The sequence below is a fragment of the Pipistrellus hanaki genome (assembly GCF_964339955.1).
Source record: "Pipistrellus hanaki genome assembly, chromosome: 6".
Taxonomy (NCBI): Eukaryota; Metazoa; Chordata; class Mammalia; order Chiroptera; family Vespertilionidae; genus Pipistrellus; species Pipistrellus hanaki.
The window spans coordinates 73,487,082-73,510,369 of NC_140508.1; the positions used below are offsets into that span (position 1 = coordinate 73,487,082).

Below are 23,288 nucleotides of genomic sequence, written 5' to 3' on the forward strand. Positions count from 1 at the left end.
GAACTCTTGGCATTTTGCTCTGTTTCCGTTGCCACCATGCGTGACTTAGTTAAGTCCCTTGTGGTTTGGTTGTCCAAGGCCGCCCAGCCACATACTCACAGACTCCTCCCATCACTCCTAGACTCTAGGGCAGGGCACTTGGCTTTCTGAGTGGCTATCAAAGCATATGGATAACACAACTGGGCAGTGTGGGAAGTTAGCTTCCTGTGGGACAATCTTTGACTAACAGGAAACAGGGGACATAAAGTTCCTCCCTTCCTTGGATTGTTCCAAAGCATGACTATTCCATATTGTCTGTATGAAGATGTTCTGTATGGCCAAGTGATTGCACCTGTTAAAAGACTGGCTGTTAATCTACAAGGCTTGTCATTAGCAATGGTTATCACAGTAATGCATCACCATGCATTGCTCCCCATTTTTCCTTACCTTTTCCTCCCTTAATGTTGCTGCTTTGGGATAATAGCTCCTAAGTAAAGCCTCGGCCCTTAATCCTTACATGAGGCTGTTTTATAGGGAACTGTGCTAAGACACACCCACACAGACAATAGAAGATGAGTTTGAGTGAACTTAAGTAAAAATTATCCATCCATTTAAAACTACTTATTGAGCACCTCCATATATACTTGAATTAGGGATGCTATGGTGAAGAATATAGACATGTTTCCTGCTCTTGTTGAGCCTACATTCATGGGGAGTGGTAAAAATAATAAGTCAGCACAGAAATAAATGAGCATAATTACAGATAGTGACAACAATATTAAAGAACAATATATGATATGATAGTGGGACTAGTATATATGTGTGGGGATGCTAATCTAGACTGGTTAGTCAAGGAGACAAAAAATAGGTAGAAGAAAAAGACTTCTCTGGAAGGAGGATCAGGTCTTTCACAAAATGTCACTGGGAGGATGAACATGGACACAGACATGCTGTATGCATTGGGGTTTAGGTGCAGGTAGGAAATGTATCCCTAATTTGACTGTAAAGAAGTTGGTCATGAAATATGCATAGAAAATAATGGGAATAGGGAGATTGAAGAGAGTAGAGAAAGGATGAGGGTGCAGATCAGACACAGGTGAAGAATTAGTGAGCAGTGCCAGAGCAGAAAAGGTGGCCACTCTGTGAATAATCCTTGACACTAATTGGCCATAGAACTTTGGAGAAGTCTAGTCCTTGGTTGTTTTAGCTCCAAAATAAAGGTATTGATCAAGGTCCGCAATTGTATGAAGGCAAGGAAGAGCTGAAATGAAACCTCTATGTAGTTATATAATTTACCCCTTGAAATACACCACAGAAGTCTTTAGGACCCAGTAATAATTGGCTTTCTCCCACCATTAATTATATTTTGGTCAATCATCAGGTATCACAATAGTTAGTCTCCCTCAGCAAAATGTCTTTTTCATAACTGAGGGCTGTTTACAGTACAAACATACAAACATTTGGGGCTCATTAACTCAATCACTAGGACACTGATTATGCATCTATTGTCTACTCTAGTCAGTTATGTTCAATAATGTCTTCAGTATTCATTAGAACAATTATGCTAATAAGCTTGAAATTTCCCAAGAGTATTATACCTTCACACACTTATCCTGCCTACCAGCAGTCTGGCTCAATATTGTCACACACAGACAATCTATCCTATATAATAAAAGCCCAATATGCAAATAGACCTAATGGGAGAACAACCAAACAACTGGTCGCTATAATGTGCACTGACCACCAGGGGGATATGCATGGAACATGGCAGGCAATGGCTGCATGTGGGCACATGGGTGGGTCTTGGCCCATCCTCTGTGCCCATCCCATGTGGGATGGTGGAGCAGGTGAGTGGAGGCACCAGACAAAGGCTGAGCACCAGGCTCTGTCATAGAGGCAAGCTTCTGGTGGTTACTGAAAATTCTTTGCTCCTGTGCCACGGTCCCACCCGGCGCTCACACCTGCTGCCAGCACCAGCCCCACTCACACATGTAGCCAGCACTGGAGCTGCTGCTTGTACCTCCAACAGTCCCGATCACTTGGTGCTATCAGCAGGTGCCAGCCCTGATTGCCCCTCAGGACTTCTCCATCTCCCCCTGCTCCTGAGGGGTGATTGGGGCAGCAGGCACAGCTTGCACCCACTGACCGCACTGTCCCCACTCATACCTGCTGCTTGTGCTGGCCCCAATTGCTCTGTGCCATCAGTGGATGTGAGCTGGGCTGGCACTAACAGCACATGGGAGCAGTGGCAGTGGAAGAGGGGCTCTTCTCTTGGGTTAAGGTTTTTGGGGACCGGGCTCACAACAGGTGGGGCCAGGCTGGGATGCAGAGGATGGGCCAAGACCCACCCATGTGCCCACTGCGGCCTCTCAGCCCACAGTTCCTCTCAAGATGCATAAATTCATGCACTGGTCCCTCGTATATACATAAAAGCCAAGTGACTGGAACTACAGGTCATTATGATGCTCACTGCAGCCAGCCAACTGGCCCAATCAGGGGCGGGGGGGGGGGGGGGGGCGGCTGATCTCCTGTGGCCTCTCCATAATTAATGGTTTGTTTTCTTGAGTCATTTTAGCATAGAATAGTAATTTCCATCATAATCAACCATTGCTTTTACGATTGGCACGTAACAGATACCGATAAATACTTGTTGGATCCTTTTTTCTTGTATATGCTTTATTCTTGTCTCAATCAGATGTTAATTTTCATTTTTAACAAAAGCTAGCATGTGAATAAGGAATGTGTGTGTGTGTATATATGTGTAGGCAGGTGTACACACCTTTAATACAAATTCTTTTAAAACATAAAATTTCATTGTATTGAGATAAAAATCCAGCTGGTATTGAGTTTTTTCTGCCATTATTTACAACAAAAGTAACCCCACAAGTTTTGTTCTTTACAATTTTTCTTAGGTTATTTCATGTAATCAGTGTCCTTTCAGTTGCAAATAATCGGATGTTTCCTCAAGATGTAGCAATGCTCAATGCAACTTAGCTCCACCAGGATAAGCAAATACAGAGATCAGATGTTGAAGAGATGCTCAATGGCTGTACTGAGATCAACTACAAACTGAAAGGATGGGGCAAAGCTGTGAATGCTTATGGACTTATGATACACACAGCATGCTATACAAATGCTGTATTCACTTCAATTACTTAGTCTTTTGGTAAGGGTGTGGGAAGACAACTGGGAATGAGATGCTTTCCTTATCCTTCAGGAATGTACAATCTAAATGGGGAGACAAAACATACATACATGAGAAAGCTAAAAACCTTCTCAAGACTAAACTAACACGTCAAGATTAATCAAAGCCAAGTCATATGTATATCATCCAGGAAAGGCTTTCCAGATCTTGTCAGAGAGATGGATTATGAGTTGTATCTTTTGAAAAATCAACACATGGATATTTTTAAAAATTCAAACTACAAAAGAAATAATGATGAAATTTAAGTTTTCCACTCATGACTTCCAAGTTCTCATTCCAGAAGCAATCACCAGTACCATTTTCTTATGTCTTCCTAGTACATTTAACTAGGAAGACATAAGAAAATGGTAATGGTGATTGCTTCTGAATTGATTTTAATTTCATTGATTTTGCAGTATCATGAATAATGGTTAATTTAGTGTCTATTCACATAAAAATAAGATTCACTTAATATAATTTATAATTTATGCAATAGGAATCTACTGATGATAGGTCTTGAAGTACCCTAGGGGATTTCCCAGTTGATTGTTGCCATGGCAATCCTTCTCCATCTGCCTTCAGTTTCTGTCTTGACCCACTTTGGATTAGACACATTTCTAGCAGAGGGGACGGTAGGCATGTTCCCATTTCAAAACCTATGGGCACTGCATTGGTAGCCAGATTGCCCTCCTCCCATTTCTACAATCTCACAGATCCTAAAAGGATTCCAGAATGGAAGTTAGGGACTCAAAAGTCTGACACTTTGGGAAGATGGTCTTAAACTTCAACCATATCATCTACTGAATTACTGTACTCTTTAATTGTACCCTAACTCACATAGCAGATTCTTCTGGAATCCCAGCCAGCTCAGGCATCCCCCATCACCCAAATGAATACTCAAATAAATGTACACCCTGGTCACATAGGAGAAAATATTTGTGTGACCCAGGATAGCTTTATTTTATTTTTTTAGTTTTTATTGATTTCAGAGGAAGGAAGAGGGAAACATCAACGATGAGAATCATTAATCAGCTGCTTCCTGCACACCCCCTACTGAGGATCAAACCTGCAATCTGGCATGTGTCCTGTCCGGAATTGAAATGTGACCTCCTCAGTTGACAATCAACCACTGAGCCATGTCTGCCAGGCCCAGGGTAGCTTTTAATAGGCCATTTCATATTAAAATGGTTGGCTTGGATCAGCAGGAAGGACCAAAAACCAGAAACAGCCTTCCTACTTCTAAATTGAAGAGCTTTTGCCCTGGCCTAGACCATCCTCCCTGATGGCTCTGGAATATGGAAGCAGAGGCTTAGGTGATGGATCAGTTCCATCAGTTGGCTTCCTGGGTCTCTTTCACAAGCTATTTTAAAAAGTAGGTGAGTAGAGCTGCCTCTAAGCTGACAATGGAAGAAAACACCCCAAAAATGGAGGTCAACTTTTGAGGAATTTCTGCTAAGTTTATCTTAGCATAAATACATGAAGGCAACCGAAGGGAAGAAATGTTAACAATTATTAATTTTCTTTGAACTCCAAAGCCCTGTGATATTTACTATTTTCTTTAATCACCACACAACTACATTTGAATAGCTATCATTGCAGGTGAGCTCCACTTGCTGAAGATCAGATTTGGAACAGAGTAGAACTAAAAACTACAATTTGCCTATGTCCAACTTTTCGGTGAGAAGAGTACTTCTATGTTCGAGGAGGGAGATGGTGGACATGAAGATTTTGAAAGGACATCTAGAAAACCTGTAAGACTCAGGGAATGGCCGAATTATCTCCAGAAGACACCTTCCTCGGAGAAGCCTTCATAGCTGAAAAGAAAGCATACACTTCAAGTACTCTTACTGTTTGGAATGGTCATTTGGGACTTCTTGTTTACTGATTTACATGGTCAGCGCCCCTCTCCTGCTTAAGTCGCCACAGGAAATTCATGAAGGAGCACATGAAATGGAACGCTTTACAGGGAGCCAAGAAAACTGCCCTGTCTCTGCCACCAACTACCTGTGTGAGACCTAACTTTCTTTTTAACTTTAGTTCTGTGGTGCTCCCTGCCCAACGCACTAAGTGCTTAATAAATACTTGATGTGGTTAAATTAGTTGGGTTCAATATTTCAGCAGAGATTTGGGTGTCCCTAGGGTGAATGCGAAGTTACCGGAATGCAGGTATGCCCCCACCAGTTTTGGTCAGCAAGCAGCTCTCTAGTAGTTAGGGCCTGGAAGCGCAGATGCTGGGGGCCTACCCACATCACCTCCACAGCGGAGAAATGGAGAGAAAGAGAATCCGGCAATTAAGGGGCATCGGGCTTATTTTTCCAGACTTCACAAGGGTCGTCCACAGCATGCATTGGTTAGATGCATTTTTTTTTTTTTTTTTTTTTTTTTTTTACTGAAGAGAGAACCAAGATTCCGGTTAAACCTGGCATCCATCCCTCACCCTGGTCCTAAGACCCCTTGCGAGGGATGACCCCCGCCTTAGGGGCTTATTTACATATCGGACCCCGCCCCCATTCATCTCCACTGGGACCCCGCCCACTCGCCCGCTCCTTCGCTATGGGCGCGCCCAGAGTGGATTCAGTACCGCGGCTCCGGCGGAACCATCCTCCGGCCCCTGGCTCGTCCTGTCCTCCAGGCGGGCTCGGTGCTTCCTAGGGGATGCGCACTTGCCCCTTCCCGGCTTGATTAGGAAAGGTGGGCCCAGCGGCGGCCCTCGCAGGCCCCACCCAATGGCGGTGGAGAGACCGAGAAGGGGAGCCAGGGCCGAGGCAGAGGGACGGACAGGCGATCCCGGGGCTGATTCCCCCACCGCGGCAGGATACGTGCTTCCTTCCCCTCCATCCCTTCCCACAGCCTCTCCTGGGAGCTCCCCGGAGACGAAATCAACCGAAACCGGGGGCGTCCCACCCCACCGCGCCCGCTGCCGCCGCCGGCCGGGCCGCGCCTCGCCTCACGCTCTACGGGGGAGGCGGGACCAATCAGGGAGCGACGTCTCCCTTCCGATTCGAGGCTCCCGACGCGGGGCTCACACCCCGGGCACCTCGCGCGCTGATTGGTCGCGCGCGCCGCCGGTCGGGCCGAGAGGGCAGGGCGGGCCGGGGTGGGAGGACAGGGGGGCGGGGGGAGAAGGAGGCGGGGAGGTAGTGGCCGGGACTCTCGAAGCCCCGCTCGCGCACCGGCCCTGCTGCTCCGGAGCTCGGCCTCCTGCCTTCCCTCCTCAGCTCGTCCCGTCTTCCGTGCGCGCCAAGGGCTGCGAGCGGCCGGCGTGCCTCGCGCCCTAACGGACGGCCGGGGGCGCCAATCAGCGGGCGGCAGGGTGCCAGCCCCGGGGCTGCGCCGGCGAATCGGCGGGGCTCGCGGCCTGGGGTGGGAGGCGGGTCTACCGCGCGGCCGCGGCGGCGGAGGAACAGCTCCCAGCCAGCAGCCCGCGAGCTCCGAGGGAGCCTCCCGGAGGTGGGTGCGCCGCGCCGCTGCGGCCGGCGGCGGAGGGCGCGGGGCGGAAGCGGAGGTGGGCCGGCAGGCGGGCGCGGCGGGGAGGGCTCGGTCGCCCGGGCGGCCCCGGGGTTGGAGGGATGCGGGCGCGCGCCTGAGGGGAGGAGGGGCGGCGGCGGCGGGACGCGCGTCCCCACCCCCTCCTTCTCTCTCGCGGGCGGCGTCCGGGCCCGCGTCCCCTCCCTCCCTCCCCTCGCGCCGGGGCCGCGGGCCGGGCACTAGCTGGGGAGGCGGGGCGGGAGGCCGGGCGGCTGCTGCTGCAAGAGTGTTTTCAGTTCCGCCTCCAATCTCCCATTCCCCTCTCCCCTCTCAGCCCCTCATCCCGTTCGGAAGAGGAAGGAACAAAAGGTCCCGGACCCTCGGCTCCGACGGGGCGGGACCCGGAGCCTCGGTCCAGGTAAGGCGGCGGAGCCCGGCGGGCCCCTGGGGCTAGGGGTGTGTTTGTGTCGGGCTCGGGTCCTGGAGGCTCCGCGTCGCCTCGCCGCCACGGGGGCTGGGGCTGAGGTGTGGCCAGGTCGGGGCGGCGGGGCGCCCGGCCCTCGGGGTGCGGGGACGCGGGGCTGGGCCGGCCGAAGGGAAGGAAGGGGTCGGCGCCCGGAGCTGCCCGCCGGCCGGCCCTACCCGGCTCGGGGTCCGCGGAGGCCCTTCCCCTCCGTGGCGAACAGTTGATTAGTTCGTGGTTCTGATTTTCAAAGCCGGAGAGACAGCTCTGGGTTAGGACTCGCGGGGAAGCCGCGTTCGGAGCGGGCGGCACTTTGCTCCCACTTGCTTTCTGGTCCCGTAACCTTTGTTGGCCATTCTCTGTCTTGGGGTTCCGAAGTGCCCAGGGTCCTCTCGCCCGAACGGGCAGGCGGCCCTTCTCCCCTCACTTGTGAAAGTTCCCGTGTGTGGAGCCTGTTGGGTTTTCTCGCACGCCTTTAGGAAGCATGCTAAAGGATTTCACGGATTTCAAACTTGGTTTGAAAATGTGCAACTTGAGTTGTTTTGTTCTCTTCCTGGGGGGGATCCTGTCCTTGGGTTGGGTCCTGGTGTCTTTTACTTACTTAATCCTTAGGTGGTTAATGGTTTCCTTTTGATCCTAAACAAAGGAATAACAGCTCTCCTAGGTTGGTTTTGTTATTCCTTCCTCTTGACCCTTTTAGCTAAATAACTACGGGTTTGTGGTCATCTAAACCTTTGAAACAGCCAACTCCAGGTAAACGACATTGGAAGTAGCATTTTCCTTCTGTCATGTCTTGCATGTTACGTTGGGAATATTTTAAATTCTGGTGTGTTAAATGGCACGTGAAAGGTAATGGTTAATAAGGAAATGATCACGCAAACTTCCAATTCCATCTTTTTAAAAAAATGGTCCCTGAAATTTGAATTATTTTCAGAATTCTAAATGATTCTATATTCCTAGATCCTTTTCATTTCCTCTCTTCTGATTTCATATGAATTGAACGTGTACCACTGATTGCAAGGGTGTTTTATTGGAGCCTAATAAGATAATAAATTGGCTATTACTCTGCAAATACATTTGTTGTTATAGCTTTGACCCACCTTAAAAAGTGTTTCTCTCACATAGAAGAGTAAATCAATTAGTTAAATGAAGTTTGAGGAGTTTTAGTGTGAATAAATAAACAAGCAAATGTAACACAGAAATGGGAGAAATAATATGAAATGGATTTCATAAGTGTACCACAGTGTAAGGAATTTCTTATTTGCCTTAAGAAAACCATCCAGGATATCTATATACTTTCCTCCACCAAAAGATCATTTAGCAAACATTTTTATTCAATTCAGAAAGTAACACTGATTTTAAAGTTTCTTGGTTTTTGCCGTAAAATTAGTTATTGTTGGCAAATAAGAATAGTCTTGTGGACATTTTAAGGTGAGTACCCACTTACACCCTTAATATTACAATTAATTGACTTTAAAGTTGTTCATTGGCCAGTTTTAATTAATGTAATGTGATTGGAAACATCAATTTCCAAGCTTGTTTTAGTAAGAAATTGCTCTTAGAGCCCTGTTTTTATACTTTATAACTATACCTTCTAAAGTGAATTAACATTGTAGATGTTCAGAAAAGTTTGCTTTTCAAGCTTGTAACTTACATGTACCTCTTCATAAGTGGTCAGATCTTTACACAGTCTGTAAATTCATAAAATAATAGTCTTGTAAGAAACTCTGCAGGGTAATTTCCTGTTGTTCGTGGTTTGTCAGGCTTGGTATGTGTTTTAACACTCAACTAGGAATTTGGGGATGTTTTATATTTCAGCAAAAATCTTTTTAATAGAAACAAAGGTTTTTCTACTGAAAGATGGCAAAAGATCCCCTTTTTATTTTCATTTTGTAAATATTAGAATTATATTGCTATAATCTTACTACTTTACATTGGGGATGAAAATCACTCAGTTTAGCTGCATAACCTGCTGATCATATAGACCTGTTGAGTTTTTACATTTTGCAAAAATTTTCAGTTGTGTCTTTTTATAAAGGTCTGAATGCTTTTTTTTTTTTTGGTTTTGATTCTTCTGGTTTTATATTTTAGGACTGCAAAGACTGTGTTTTTAGCAGCTTTGTTATACAGGTGTATTTATAATGCATCTAAAAACTATGCAGTTTGGCAGATGGAGGTTTATTCATATTCTTGGGACAAGAGTCATTTTTATAGTCTAGAGTAGGGGTGTCGAACTCAATCAGAGAAGGGGCCAAAATTTAAAATCCAGCCTAAATCGAGGGCCGAATGGTTTACTGAACAGTCATAAACTGATAATGCCATAAACTGACAGCGGAGTGCAGTGATGACAGCGCGGTGCGGGCCACATTGCAAGGCCTGGCAGGCTGGATTTGGCCCGCGGGCCTTGTGTTTGACACATGTGGTCTAGAGGGAGCATGTATATCTTAGATTTCTTGTCTTTGATGGAAGTAGAAGAGCCATTTTTAAGCTCTTAGTTTCTGTAAGAGGACAGATGTTTTCCACTAAGTATTGTAAGGGTATGTCAGAAGATGTGAAAGAAGATGATTTCAAAACCCCATTCAGAAGAGTGCCGTTATGCATTGACTAAACAAATAGTCTTTGATGTGTGCCAGGCCCTGAACTAGGCTGTAAAATACCTAACAGGGAACAAGTATATTATCCCTGTTCCTTCGTAGAATTAGAAAAGAAGTTCCTCATATCTCTTGCCCTGTCCTCCAGTGTTTAGAGTAAGAAAATCATGTTATTGCAAATTGAGGGAGCATGTAATGCATTACTGAGACAATTTCTAAATATGCTTGCAGTGCTTTGTGTAATGTAGAGGACAGCATTAAAGAAGATGTCAAATGTTAACTCAGTGTCACTGGGAACTGTCAGTGTATGGGGGGTGGAAACATTACCATTTTTGCACACACCATACAAATTGAAGATAATGGCCGATCTTTTACAAACATATTTGTTTCTGAGCAGATGAACACTTGTAGAGTTAAGCTTAATTTGGCCTTTGTTTATTCATTTGTTTGCTCTTTAGTTATAGAAACTAGTTAGGGAAAGCAAACTTGAATGAGTCTGGTTCCAATAAAAGCATCAGAATTAAACTGTAGAGACAATTAGGTAATCCAAATGATTTGCCTTAGCTATCTCTCTCCAAAACCCATGGCCTTCCCACTACATGATACTGCAGAGATAGCTAAGCTAGTAATTGTCTCAGTTACTGTCTGAGGCAAATTGCTTAATTCCCGAGCCTTGGTTTTCTAACTGAAAATGGAGGTAACAGCTACCTCTTATGATTATTATAAGGGTTAAATGATCATGATGAAAGTGCCTAGAACATTGCCTCAGACATAAGGGTCCTCCCAAATGATCTTCTGTTCTGTTTTAGTTATGGTTTTCAGTTGTTTTCTTTCTAATCCAAATGATTTGCCTATGTTCTTATCTTTGACCTATTATAAAATCCACTTGAGAGTAAGAAACTAAGCAAAGAAGACCTGGGGTATTCAAATTGTCCAAGTCCATATATATTAAAGCTTTAGCCACGGGAGAGCCATTGAGACCCTTAATCAGAACCTGTTGACATTTATCTATTGGCATTTATTTCTGATATTTCTAGCAAGGAAAGCTATCTGGCTTCTAAATCCACAATAGATTAGAAAGTAGATTGTGAGTATTGGGGGAGGTTAAGGAGAGGGTGGTGGGAGCAGGGGTGGGAGGATGGGGAACTGTTACCCACTGTCTGTTGTAAGAAAAACAAACAAACAAACAAACAGATAACAACCTGGTAAAGTAGACTTAATCTACAAGACACAAAAACAAATATTCAAAGCCTATCTAGCATGTCTGGGACCATTCAGTGCAGGACCAGACCTGAAAGTGTAGTAATGCATGTTCATCAATTAGCTTAAGTCATGTTTGGGGAACTCTTTATGAGAGTGCAGTAATCTACATAATATACTTTAGATTGTCATTCAGGATGATTAACAGTTCTTCTTAAAGGGGTAAAGCACTGAACTATATTGAATGACTATTTCATGGAAAAACCACAGTACTTGCAAGCAGAGTACTTGCTAGTGTTTTTCATTTGGTTTGTCATTCAGTGTGCCATGTTACAGGCTAATAAAAAGCCTTTCATGCTAAGCTACTAGTAAAGAAATGTGATTTAAATGGCTTAGCACCCCATACCAAACCTTTCTTCAGAGTAAGCCATTCTTTTTGTCAACTATAAGGATGTCATGTAAAACTTTTCATTCAAGCTTTGAAATAGTGTGCTAGAGATTTTTCCAGGACCAAACTAACGTGGACAGTAGCTAGGATAGTCTGTCTGTTAAGGGCTTCTTTCCTCTTACATGTGACTTCTACTCAGTATTAGCTTTGATAATTTTTTTTGATCCTCCTTTGTATCTCAGAGTTACTTTGTAAACAATCTACTCCACCAAATATTAATTGGTGATGTTTATAATATATAGCCTTGACTTTCTTTAAAAAAAATAAACAACAGGATTTTTTTTTTTTTCTTAAGCTAGTAGTACAAAAGTAATCCATCTTTTTTGTTTTAAAACTGCCCAGTTTGAGGCTTATTGCTTGCCTTTCATTAATTTGATCCTTCCTGTAGATTGGTATAATTGTGATGTATTCAGTTAGGATATATTTCAATGCTGATTCTGAATATATATAGTATATCTCATGAATAGCTTTCAGCTTAAATTTCAGTAATTTCATGTATGGAGAATATAATTTTGCCAAGCCAGGTGGATTTAGACACTGCCCCTGGCTTGGCGAGATAGCTAGAATGATTAGGGTAATTCTGTGACTTACCTACTTGTCTTACAGAGCATGAGTGGTTCTCCTTTAGCTCAATGGGTTCTTTTCAGATGTAACTGAGCCACACTAATAGGACATATGTCCAGTAAATTAAATCTTTAGCTTTATACTTTTAAGAGAACAGAAATCCTAATGATTTTATTCTTACTAAAATGTGCAATTTTACTATGAAATTGTTACTAATTTTTCCAGATAGTTCTGAAATTTTTCAAAATCTGGAATACTTTGGCCTCAAGACTAGAGCAATGGAAAGTGAGTGTAGACTTTAGTTGCAATCCGTTCAGTACACGTCCAGTTTGTACTTGAAAAGCTATATTTTCTTTAACAATGTGCAGTGTCCTACCTCTACTATCTCTCTTCCCTTTTAGGCGGGAGGGTATAGTTTCATGTTCAAAGTACTCAGGAATGAATAATTTTGGAGGAGCCACTAGAAGTTCTAGATTTTAATTAAAGACTTGACCTGAGGTAGTAGTATAGTAAATCTGTGATCTTGTAATTTGCCTTTGTTTAAATTACATTCTCATATGCTGCTTAAGCTTCTTCCAAAAATTTTACAGAGAATAGTTAAGGTATTGTAAATATTAAGGAAATACTAGCAAATGCTCCTTAATTGCATCCTTCATTACAAAATGTGAAATGGGGAATCTGATTTGCAAAGTTCACAGAATGAACTCTTGATAAATGATGTAGTGCAGTAGTTGGCAAACTCAGTAGGCAACAGAGCGGCAAACTGTGGTTCGAGAGCCATGGTTTGCTGACCACTGGTGTAGTGGAAACTGGGCCAATGAGCTTTCTTTCTCCTTTGATTTGAATGAGCTGTGGAAACTTTTTTTTTTTTTTTTTTTTTTTTTTTTTTTTTTACTGAAGATGCTTTATCTGTGGCAGTGAATGCAAATTTTCCAAGTTTAGACCAAGTTTCCCCTCCTCATTCCCCCAAGTTTTACTTCATAGACAGGTAGATAGTTCATGTAAACTGGCTAGTTAAAATTTTCTTTATAAATTGTTTAAGTATGAGGGGGCTCCAGCTTTGGTCTGAGGTTTGCATATTGACCATTTCTGCTCTATATCACTAATTTTCAAACTTAGAGCACACACACACTCACACACACTTATGCACACAACAGCATCTGTCAGGCTCATTAAAAAAGCAAACAAACATGCAGAATTTCAAAATGTAAGGGGAATAGATGGGTGCTGAAACCCTGCCTGCTTAGTTTTCCTGTCATTCTTACCCGTTGGAAACTCTACTGAGGAATAATAGATCTTAAGGGAAAATGTTTGCTATATACCTGCACTGTCCAATATGGTAGCCATTGGCCAAATGTGGCTATTTAGCACTTGAAATAAGGCAACTGTGACTGAGGAAATGAATGTTAATTTAACTATAATTTTAATCTAATAGAAGGTTCTTTTGGACAGTGCTTTTAGACTTTGTTTTGATTGCACTTTTACACTTTGAGAGCTGTATACACTTGACCTGGATCTAAATTGTTGCTCAGCAGAGGGTCAAGACAGACCTAGGAATTTGAAGGTCAGTTGGAGTACTGAATATTTGTGCAATTTGTGTCTGGGCCTGTGTAGTCTGATGGATGACATTTTATAATTTGGGAATGATAAATCAGTATGTAAATTTATGTTTACAAGCTGATTATAGAACTCTAGATTCATGAAAGGTAAAAGGAATATAACGCAACTAAAAAACAGGTAGTTTTCTTCCCTGGCAGTGCCTATATAATATGGCTTTCACTGAACCAAGACCAATTTTAGGATTAAATTCAAGCTCTAACATTAGATTTAGCAGCTCACAAAATTGAACACATTATTTATTTATTATTTAATTTTAATTTAATTTTATTGTTTAAAGTATTACAAATAGTAGTACATATATCTCCTTTTTTCCCCCATTGACCTTCCCCCAACCTCTCCTACCTCCCTGTCGCATGCTCACATCCCATCCCACCAGTGTCTTGGGTCCATTGGCTGTGCTTATATGCATGCATACAATTCCTTCTGTTGATCTCTTCCCCCTTGCCCCTCCCCCAACACTCCTCAGCCTTCCTGCTGTAATTTGACAGTCTGTTCGATACTTTACTGCCTCTGCATCTATGTTTTTGTTCATCAAGTTAAAATGTTTCTTATTTTCCATAAATGAGTGAGATCATGTGGTATTTTTCTTTCATTGCCTGGCTTATTTCACTTAGTACAATGCTCTCCAGTTCCATCCATGCTGCTGCAAATAGTAAGAATTCTTTTTTATAGCAGCGTAATATTCCATTGTATAAATGTACCATAGTTTTCTAATCCACTCATCTGCTGATGGGCATTTAGGCTGTTTCCAAATCTTAGCTATGGTGAATTGTGCCACTATGAACATAGGGGTGCATATATCCTTTCTGATGGGTGTTTCTAGTTTCTTGAACACATTAATTTTTCTATTTGCTTTGTTTAAAAGACACATTGGCCATCGTTCTCCACAGGGTCAACTTAGATTTCCAATTGGCAGTGTGTTTCTTTACTAACTTATAACTTTGGAAAAAGTATAGTTATAGTGAAAATGGAAAAATCTATTTTTTAAAAAAATGGCTTTTAATGTATTTTTATTTTTTAATTCTTTCTATTGTAATGATTTCTTTGACGAAAAAAACTTGTAAAAATCCAGATCATAAGTAATCTTTTTTTCTCTACCTTGTATGATAACATGCTTATGGATTGCCAAAAATCTAATAATGATTTTATACTATTTCTGGTGGGACTTGCGGTGTTCTTTGTGAAGGCAGAACCATCACATTTCAAGTGTTTTATGTTGCAGTATCTAACTTGACTTTCCTCTTAAAGTAAAAATTCATATAGGTATTTTGGGGGTATTTTATATTTGAAATTACATTTGCTTTCTATACTTAATCACTTCCTTTTTTTTTCTAGACTTGGACTTTGTGTAGTTTTTTTTTTTTTTTTTGCCTTTCGGAAGTCATCAGTGAATTCTGAACTGCCAAGTTTAGCAGTCTTTTCTCAGTTATCATACTACTTTCTTCAGTCTATGCCATTATTGACTGTTCTCTAGATTTCTTAAAATCACATAGGCATAGTAGAACAGACACAGATTAGGCTCTTCAGCTATAAATGTTGGATAAAATGTTAGACTTGTTTTCTTTTATATATGTCTGATCTAGAGAGGGAAAGAAAAGCCCCTAAGAACAAGAAACTTAGAAAAGTCAGTGTTCAGGAAAAGGAGGTCTTAGGGAAATTACTAGATAAAGAATTCAGTAGCAGGGGATGGGGTTGTAATGCCATTCGGGGAAGGGAGACAAAACTCTAAGAACTGTATGCTAAAATTATATATTTATGTAAAAACTGTTCCGATGTCATTGAAACATCTATGGCCTCTGCTGGGAAAAAAGCCTCAAACTCTTTGGAGAAACTAGAAAAATGCTAGTCTTTATACATGAACTTTAAACATTAAGCAGGGTCAATAAAAAGCAAAATACCAGCTAAGTATAAAGAGTGGGTATTTTGTTTTTGTTTTTTACAAGTATGTATTACTAGAGGCCCAGTGCATGAATTCGTGCATGGGTGGGGTCCGGCCAGCCCACTCAATCAGGGCCATTTGGGGCAGGGCTGGCCAGGGGAGGGGCCATGGGCAGTTGGCTGTCTGGCCCCACCTTTAATCGGGGTGGAGGGGGCCAATCAAGGGTGGGTCCAAAAGTGGGGAGGTGCCTCAGGCGGTTGGCTGGCTAGCCCCATCCCCTGGTCTAACTCCTGGTTGAGAGGACAATTTGTATATATAGGATTGTAAAAGGTCCAAAAGAGATTGTGTGTGTGTGTGTGTGTGTGTGTGTGTGTGTGTATCAGTGTGTCAGCCTGCTGCTTGCCACTCAATTGCCATTTCAAACACAAGTAGCATTACTAGGTTTTTATGAATTATTCCAGAGATTTTATGCATGTCTGAGCAAACTTTCTCCATATGTTAGCTTTTACAATAGTACAAGTGGCCATATATGTATGTTACTTAATAATGCATCTTGTAGATTATTTCATGTTCATACTTTTTACTTTTTCTTTTGATTGCACAGTATCCTTTTGTGTGAGTGTCTATAGTATACTACTATTTCACTATTTCATCAGTCTTCTATTGATGGACACTTAGGTTAGTATTTCCAGTCTTGTGGTATTAAAAGTCGTCATTATACACATATATAAGGTAGATTTCTAGAAGTAGGATATTTACACTTGTATACTTATTTAGGGAATGTATTCATTTTTTAAAGTAGGTAATAAATGCATATAGTACAAAGTTCAAAAGGAACAAATAATGAAAAGTCTCCTTCAGATCGTCTGCATCCTGCTACCTAATATACTTTCCAGAATGTAACCATTGTTACTGCTATCTGGCCACTAGACAAATGTGACTATTGAACACTTGAAATGTAGCTAGTTCAAATCAAGATGGGCTGCAAGTATAATACTTAATCTACAAAGTAGAATGTAAATTATTTCCATCTTTAATACTGATTTGACATTAAAATGATAGTTTTGGCATATTGGGGTGAATTAATAACATTATTAAAACAATTTTACCTATTTTTTTACTCTACTTCTAAAATGTGGTTAATAGAAAATTTATAATTATATATGTGGTTTGCATCCTACTTCCATTGGACAGCATTGGTCTAAAGAAATACATTCATACATATATAAATGTGTATTAATATTTGGGAATTCTTCTAATCAGGATTCCCTTTTGCATTGCAATCTGGGGATCAGAAATCTCTTGTTAAGATGTGGTTAAAGGAGAGGTACCAGCCTGGCTGGCATGGCTGGGTGATAGAATGTCAACCTGTGAACCAGGAGGACACTATTTGATTCCTGGTCAGGGCACATGCTCAGGTTGCCGGCTTGATCCCCAGTGGGGTGTGCAGGAGGCAGCCAATGATTCTCTCTCATCATTGATGTTTATTTCGCCCTTCCTCTGAAATAAATGAAAAAAAAAATTTTTTTTAATAGGAGAGAGAGGTACCAGGCTATTCTTTATTGTTTTACTAGAGGCCTGGTGCACTAATTTGTGCACCAGTGGGGTTCCTCAGCCTGGCCTGCAGGATCTGGCTTAAACCAGCTCTCCAACATCCCCTGAGGGGTCCTGAATTACGAGAGGGCACAGGCCAGGCCAAGGGACCCCACCAGTGCACAATCAGATCCAGGGAGAGATGTGGGAGGTTGGCTGGCCAGGGAGGGACCACGGGGAGGGCTCCAGGGCATGTCCAGCTCATCTCACTCAGTCCTGATTAGCCAGACCCCAGCAGCAGCTAACCTACTGGTTGGAGCATCTGCCCCCTAGTGGTCAGTGCACATCATAGTAAGTGGTTGAGTGGTCTTAGCATATCATGCTTTGATTGGTTGAACGGCTGACCAGATGATCAGAGACTTAGCATATTAGGCTTTTATTATATAGGATAATAAGACCATTTACCATGATAATTGTTGGCCTCATTAGTGAAAGTCATACATCCATTGTCCTTTTTTTTTTTTTTTTTTTTTTTTTTTTACTTCCATTGTCTTTTAAGATGTATGTTAACTTCAGGGAGAAACCCAGCATTACTCTTGGCTTCATGTTTTTGAACCTGCTCTAATTTGCATTGGTTGCCTCTCTACTCTTAGTACACAGCAGTCAATCTGGATCCCTCTTCACTTCTCTCCTTTGTTAATAAATCTCATACTCTTGTTTTGTGCTCTCTCCTTTTGATGAAATATTCTTCAGGACTTTTCTTGTGTATGTGGGGTAAATATTTGGTTATGTTGCACGTTCAAAAATAATACCTTCATTTTACCCTAGGAAATAGAATTCTGGGTTGTAAATAATTTTTTTCCTGGAGTTATGAAGGCATTGCTCTGTTGACTTCACTTACAGTGTTTCTATTGAGAAAACCAAAGGTATTCTGATTATTTTCCATATGACTTGGTTTTCCCCCCCTGGAGATTTTAGGCCCTTTGTGTTCAGCATTCTGAGGTTTCACAGCCACTGGTCTTGATGTTGGTGTGTTTTCATCCATTGTCCTGGGGTCTTGATGGGTCCTTTCAATCTGGAAATTCCTATCTTTCAGTTCCAGGGATATTTCTTGATTTCTTTATAAACCCTCCTCTCCTCCGCCTTCCATTATCTCTGATGTCTTTTTGGAAAGTTCTGTTTGGACATTGAACCTCCTGAGTTGGTCCTTCAGTTTTCTTCACTTTACTATATTAATTTTCATCTTTGTTTTTGATTTACTTTCTAAGAGATTTTCTCTTATTTTATCTTCCAACCCTCATGTTGGTCCCTTTCCCCATCCCCACTCCTGTCAAGCTGTTTAAGAGCTCTTTTAATCAATGTTCCCTTTGTACAGCAGGATGCTGCTCTTGCTTCAGGGTGGCTATATCTTCTCTTATTTCTCTATGTATATTGATGATTTTTACACTATGTTTTTTCTCCGGATAGTCTCAAATTTTTTGCAGTTGCATTTTTCTGTTTTCGCATTTTTCTCTCAGGTAAAGTTGTACTAGGTTAAGAAGGTAGGGGTCTATTCTAGCAAGCTGATGGGAAATGAAGCATGTGGGTGAAGCTTTGTCTCCTTTCAGTTTCACTGGAGAGTGATCTGAGTGGGCTGTTTGTTGGTAAACTCTCAATATTAGTATGTGTACATTTTCCCTTTTGGGGTTGGTCAGGTACCCCAGAGAGGAGTCTCAGTATGACTAAACAGGTAAAGGTCTGGCTGCTAGTATTTTTGGGAGCCAGAACCCAGTAGAAGGGTTGAAGAGTGTACTTTTAGCATGCAGTATGCTCATTTTCATTACTCCTCGCTTCTCCTAATGGTACTCAGGCCATCTTCTAGTCTAGGGAGAGTGTTTCACCCTCTGCCAAGAATAAATATTTAGTTCTCTGGAGAGAGGCAGTTACCCATCTAAGGATCTAAATGCCTCTCAAGTATCTCTCACCCAATCCTGCCTATTTTATCTCCTTCCCCTCAGTTCCTGCTATGACTGGAGCTGTTACTTAACCTTTTGAGGATTCTGTCCTATAAAACAGGACATTTACCTACAGTTAGCCTATCGGGTCTAGTAATAATTAATGTCGTTTTTAAACATTCGTTTAAAATCTTGCTTGGCGTTGACTTGTATTGACATAACCTTCAAACACGTGGTATCTACAGAATGTGTGAAGTGCAATTAACAAGTTTTGCTTGAAAAAGTTTGTGTTTGGTTTGGTTTTTGTTGCAAAACTAGGGCTAAGAAGATGGCGGATGAAGAGCATATTCGGCACTGCATGCTTTACGAGTTCCAATTAGGAAGAAAAGCAAGTGAGGCTGCAAAAAACATCTGTAGTGCTCTTGGTCAAGATGCAGTTAGCGCCAGAAAATGCCAGCGTTGGTTTGAGAAATTTCGCGAGGGAAATTTTTCGTTAGATGACAAGAGTGGTCGAGGCCGTGTGTCCAATTTTGATCAAGAAGCTCTTCAAGCTCTTTTGGTGTAAAATCCTCAAATTACCCAACAAGAGCTTGCGACAACTTTAAATTGTTCACAAAAAACAATTTCCAATCAATTGCGTGCACTTGACAAAGTCCAAAAGTTTGGAAAATGGGTTCCTCATGAGTTGACCGACAACAACCGTGATCAAAGAGTCACAATTTGCAGTTCGCTCCTTTCTCGTCAAAACCGTTTGCCGTTTTTAGAGCAAATTGTTACCGGAGAGGAAGAATGGGTGCTGTATGTTAATTTGAAAAGGCAGCCTCAATGGTTGGACAAAAATGAGGCTCTGCAGCCCACGCCAAAACCTGACTTGCATGCGAAAAAAGTGATGTTGTGTGTTTGGTGGAATTTTAAAGGAATTCTTCATTATGAACTTTTATCATCTAACCAAACCATTACAAGTGCAGTATATAGTGCCCAATTGGAAAGGTTAGCCCAAGCTTTAAGAGAAAAAGAACCCGCGCTGATTAATCGGAAGGGCGTAATTCTTCACCACGATAATGCAGGACCGCATACTGCAAGAATCACTGCTGAAAAACTGCGCCAGTTGGAATGGGAAGTTCTCCCTCAACCTGCATATTCTCCTGATATTGCCCCTTCCAATTACCATTTGTTTCGTTCTTTGCAAAACTTTCTTCTTGGAAAAAAATTTAATAATGAAGAATGCCTCAAAAATGCATTGACCGAATTTTTTGCATCAAAATCACAAGAATTTTACAACAGAGGGATTAAAATGCTTCCTGAGCGTTGGGCACAAGTAGTAGAAAACAATGGCAACTATATTGTTGATTAAATTTTGTTGTATTGTTTAAATAAATTCGATTTAAAAAGTATTAGAAAACGACATTAATTATTACTAGACCTAATAGAATTAATAGTCTCTCTTAGGAGTTCATAGTTAGTACTCATCCATCCATTTTCCAGTTATCAAAATTTTGCTTGTTTCCTCCTTATTCTTTCCCCCTATCCTTGTGAGATTGTCTTTTCTTTTTAAATGCCTTTATTATGGTTTTTTAAAATAGGCTACTATCAGTAACTACTGATTAAAGTTTCTCATGAAAAATGTCTTAAGGATAACAGAATGTGTAACTTGCAAGTCAGTGGGGATGAAGGGGTGTAAAAGAAGAAAATTTGATAATTTTGTAGAGGTGGGAAAGGAGAAAAAAATAAAGAAAAATGCATAGGAATTAGAAAACACAAAATGAGTTGGTAGAGAATAAATATCTCCATAAGCCTAATATATAAATTCAAAATGAACTTGCTGGTAAGGGAGAGTAAAAACTTAAAAAAGTTTTTTTTTAAATTAGTTTTGATTTAATTATCTGTAACCTTTGGATACTAATCACACGAAGCTACAAAATTAGCAAATGTTTTAAAATCTGTATATTAAACATAATTTATGTCACATTTCAAACTCATTTATTAGTGTACCACTCAATCTTTAAAAAAAGAAAAGGGAGGCTTCAAAGATAGTCTTACAGCATTCTTTAAAAAGGAAACTGTTCCTTTTAACTTGACTCCCACCCCATATACCAATTTCAAAACATATCATTTAATCGTCTTAGTCATGGACATTCCCAGGATGAGATTTTTATATTTCGCTCTGATAGCTTCTGATTATCAGAAAACCAATTGCTTTTCTTTATTGAAGGAATGTGATCCTGCTGATGTTGGTGGATCCCTTTTAATATTCTTCATCCCCATCTTTGCTTCTTAGAGACGTTCCTCAGGTTCGCTATCTTCATTATCTAAAATTTTGCCATCTGAGATGTGGACTAGACATTTCCCCTTCTCATAATACCTATCCCATTGGAGGTATCAAGAATACAATTGACTTGCAAAATGACTTTTTGCGTTTTTTTTCTATAACATTTTGTATTATGATTGGAATTACTGACTCATATTTTATAGAATTTGGTCATTTGAAGTTTTCATCTGGGTTTGGATTTTTACTTAATTTTTTTTTTTTTTGTATAGGTAGATTTCTAATGAATTTAAGATTTTAAATTACAACCTAGTTAAGTTTCTTCTTCTTAAGCCAATTCTGATAGCTTATTTTATTAGAAATTGTCTTTTCCACTTTTAAGTTAAAGGTAAAAAAAAAACTTGGTGTACTTAGTTTCAAAATCTATTTGCTGTAGTCATACCCTTCTTTATTTCTAATACATCTACAATCTTTTCTTCCACCAATCTTGGCAAAGTTTTTCAACTTAGCACCCTTGGTTTAGTTGCTCCAATTATATATTTTTTCCATTGTTTCTCAACTTAATTACCTTTCTCTTTCTAATTCATTACATTGTACACTTAGCTCATTAATTTTTACTTAGTTCTTCACTAATAAACATTTAAAATTCTATCTAAAGTTTCCCAAATGGGATTTTTGCTGTATCTAGTTTTGACAGGTAGTATTTTCAGCATTCTTTTCTAAGCACTTCTTAATTTTTATGAGTTGTTCCTCATCTCATAAATTCAGAAATATACAACTTCAGATTTGGGAGCTGTTGCTATCTTCCTGTTATATTTCTGACTGAATTGCAATAAGATCCAAGGATGTAATTTATAAGATATAAATTCTTAGGAATTTGTTAACAATTGCTTTGAGGTCTAAGTAGATCAACAATTCTTATAAAATTTCATGAGTACTTGAAAAGAATACATATTCTGTAATTGTTGCATGCTTGCTAACTGAACCTCCTTTAAAACCGTGTGTGTGTGTGTGTGTGTGTGTGTGTGTGGAAGTTTTAGATAAAATTTTAGTATTTGTTATAAAAAAAATACCATGACTAAGGGTTACCTCAAGAATGTAAAGATGATTGTTAGAAAACCTGTAAATGAAGTTCATCACATTAACACATCAAAGGGGAAAGGAAAAAAACCCATATAAAAATCTTGACTAGATTATAATTTAAACACAAATTCATAGCACCACCAAAATAAAGTTAAGTAAAAAACCAAAAAGCAAAACCCAAGTGAAAACCTTAGCTGGGCAAAGGGAAAAAGACATGATAAATTGCAGTACATTTTTTACAAAAATTCTTAGAAACTAAAAATAAAAAGGGGGGGCACAGAAGAGTACACATAATATTCAATTATATGAATTTCTAGAACAGGTAAAATTACCTTGATAGAAGTCAGATCAGTAATTGCCTGGGGTAAGGAAAGCAGATTGACTAAAAGGGACACAAGGAAACTTTATGAAATAATGGAATTATTCTATGCTTTGGGATGATGGATATATGGAGGTATACATTTTTTAGTACTCATTGAATTACCGGTATATAACATTTGTGCATTTCGTTATATACTAGAGGCCTGGTCCACGAAATTTATGCACTGGGGGTGTGCGTGTCCCTCAGCCTGGCCTGTGCCCTCTCGCAGTCTGGGACCCATTGGAGGATGTCCGGGACCCCTCGCTCCGCTCCTTACTGCTTGGCTCGCTGCTCCTTAGTGGTACCACAGAGGTGAGAAAGGCTCACGCCATCACCGCTGCACTTGCCAACCGTGAGCCCAGTTTCTGGCTGAGTGGCGCTCCCTGCGTTGAGCATCTGCCCCCTGGTGGTCAGTGCACATCATAACAACTGGTCGTTCTGGTTCTGTTGTAATGGTAGCTTAAGCTTTTATTACATAGATAAGTTATGCATCAGTGAAGTTGATTCAAAAAGTTAAGATGTAAAAACCAAAGCATGTCTATATCAGCGACAAACAAAATTTAAATAAAATAAAAAAAATCCCACCATTTAAAATGACAGCACAAACTACAAAATCCCTAGGAAGAAATAAAACAAAAACATGTGGGACCTGAGTGGAGAAAATAAGACATGTATAATTCAAATTATAAAATATATACTTGTGTTTATGACTAGA

At 40.8% G+C, this 23,288-nt stretch overlaps 1 protein-coding gene across 3 annotated transcripts in view; it reads left to right on the forward strand.

The window, feature by feature from the left end:
• Positions 1–5,556: 5,556 nt before the first annotated feature.
• The window catches only part of SMAD2 (SMAD family member 2), a 66,906-nt gene continuing 49,174 nt past the window's right edge, over positions 5,557–23,288 (forward strand). Inside the window, exons 1-3 of one of the 3 annotated variants that reach the window (XM_084887053.1) lie at positions 5,557–6,613; positions 6,966–7,049; positions 22,733–22,885. The gene's annotated coding sequence lies outside the window, so the exon portion shown is untranslated. The remainder of the gene's footprint in view (positions 6,614–6,965; positions 7,050–22,732; positions 22,886–23,288) is intronic. The other 2 variants (XM_084887052.1, XM_084887054.1) reach the window with 2 other exon arrangements.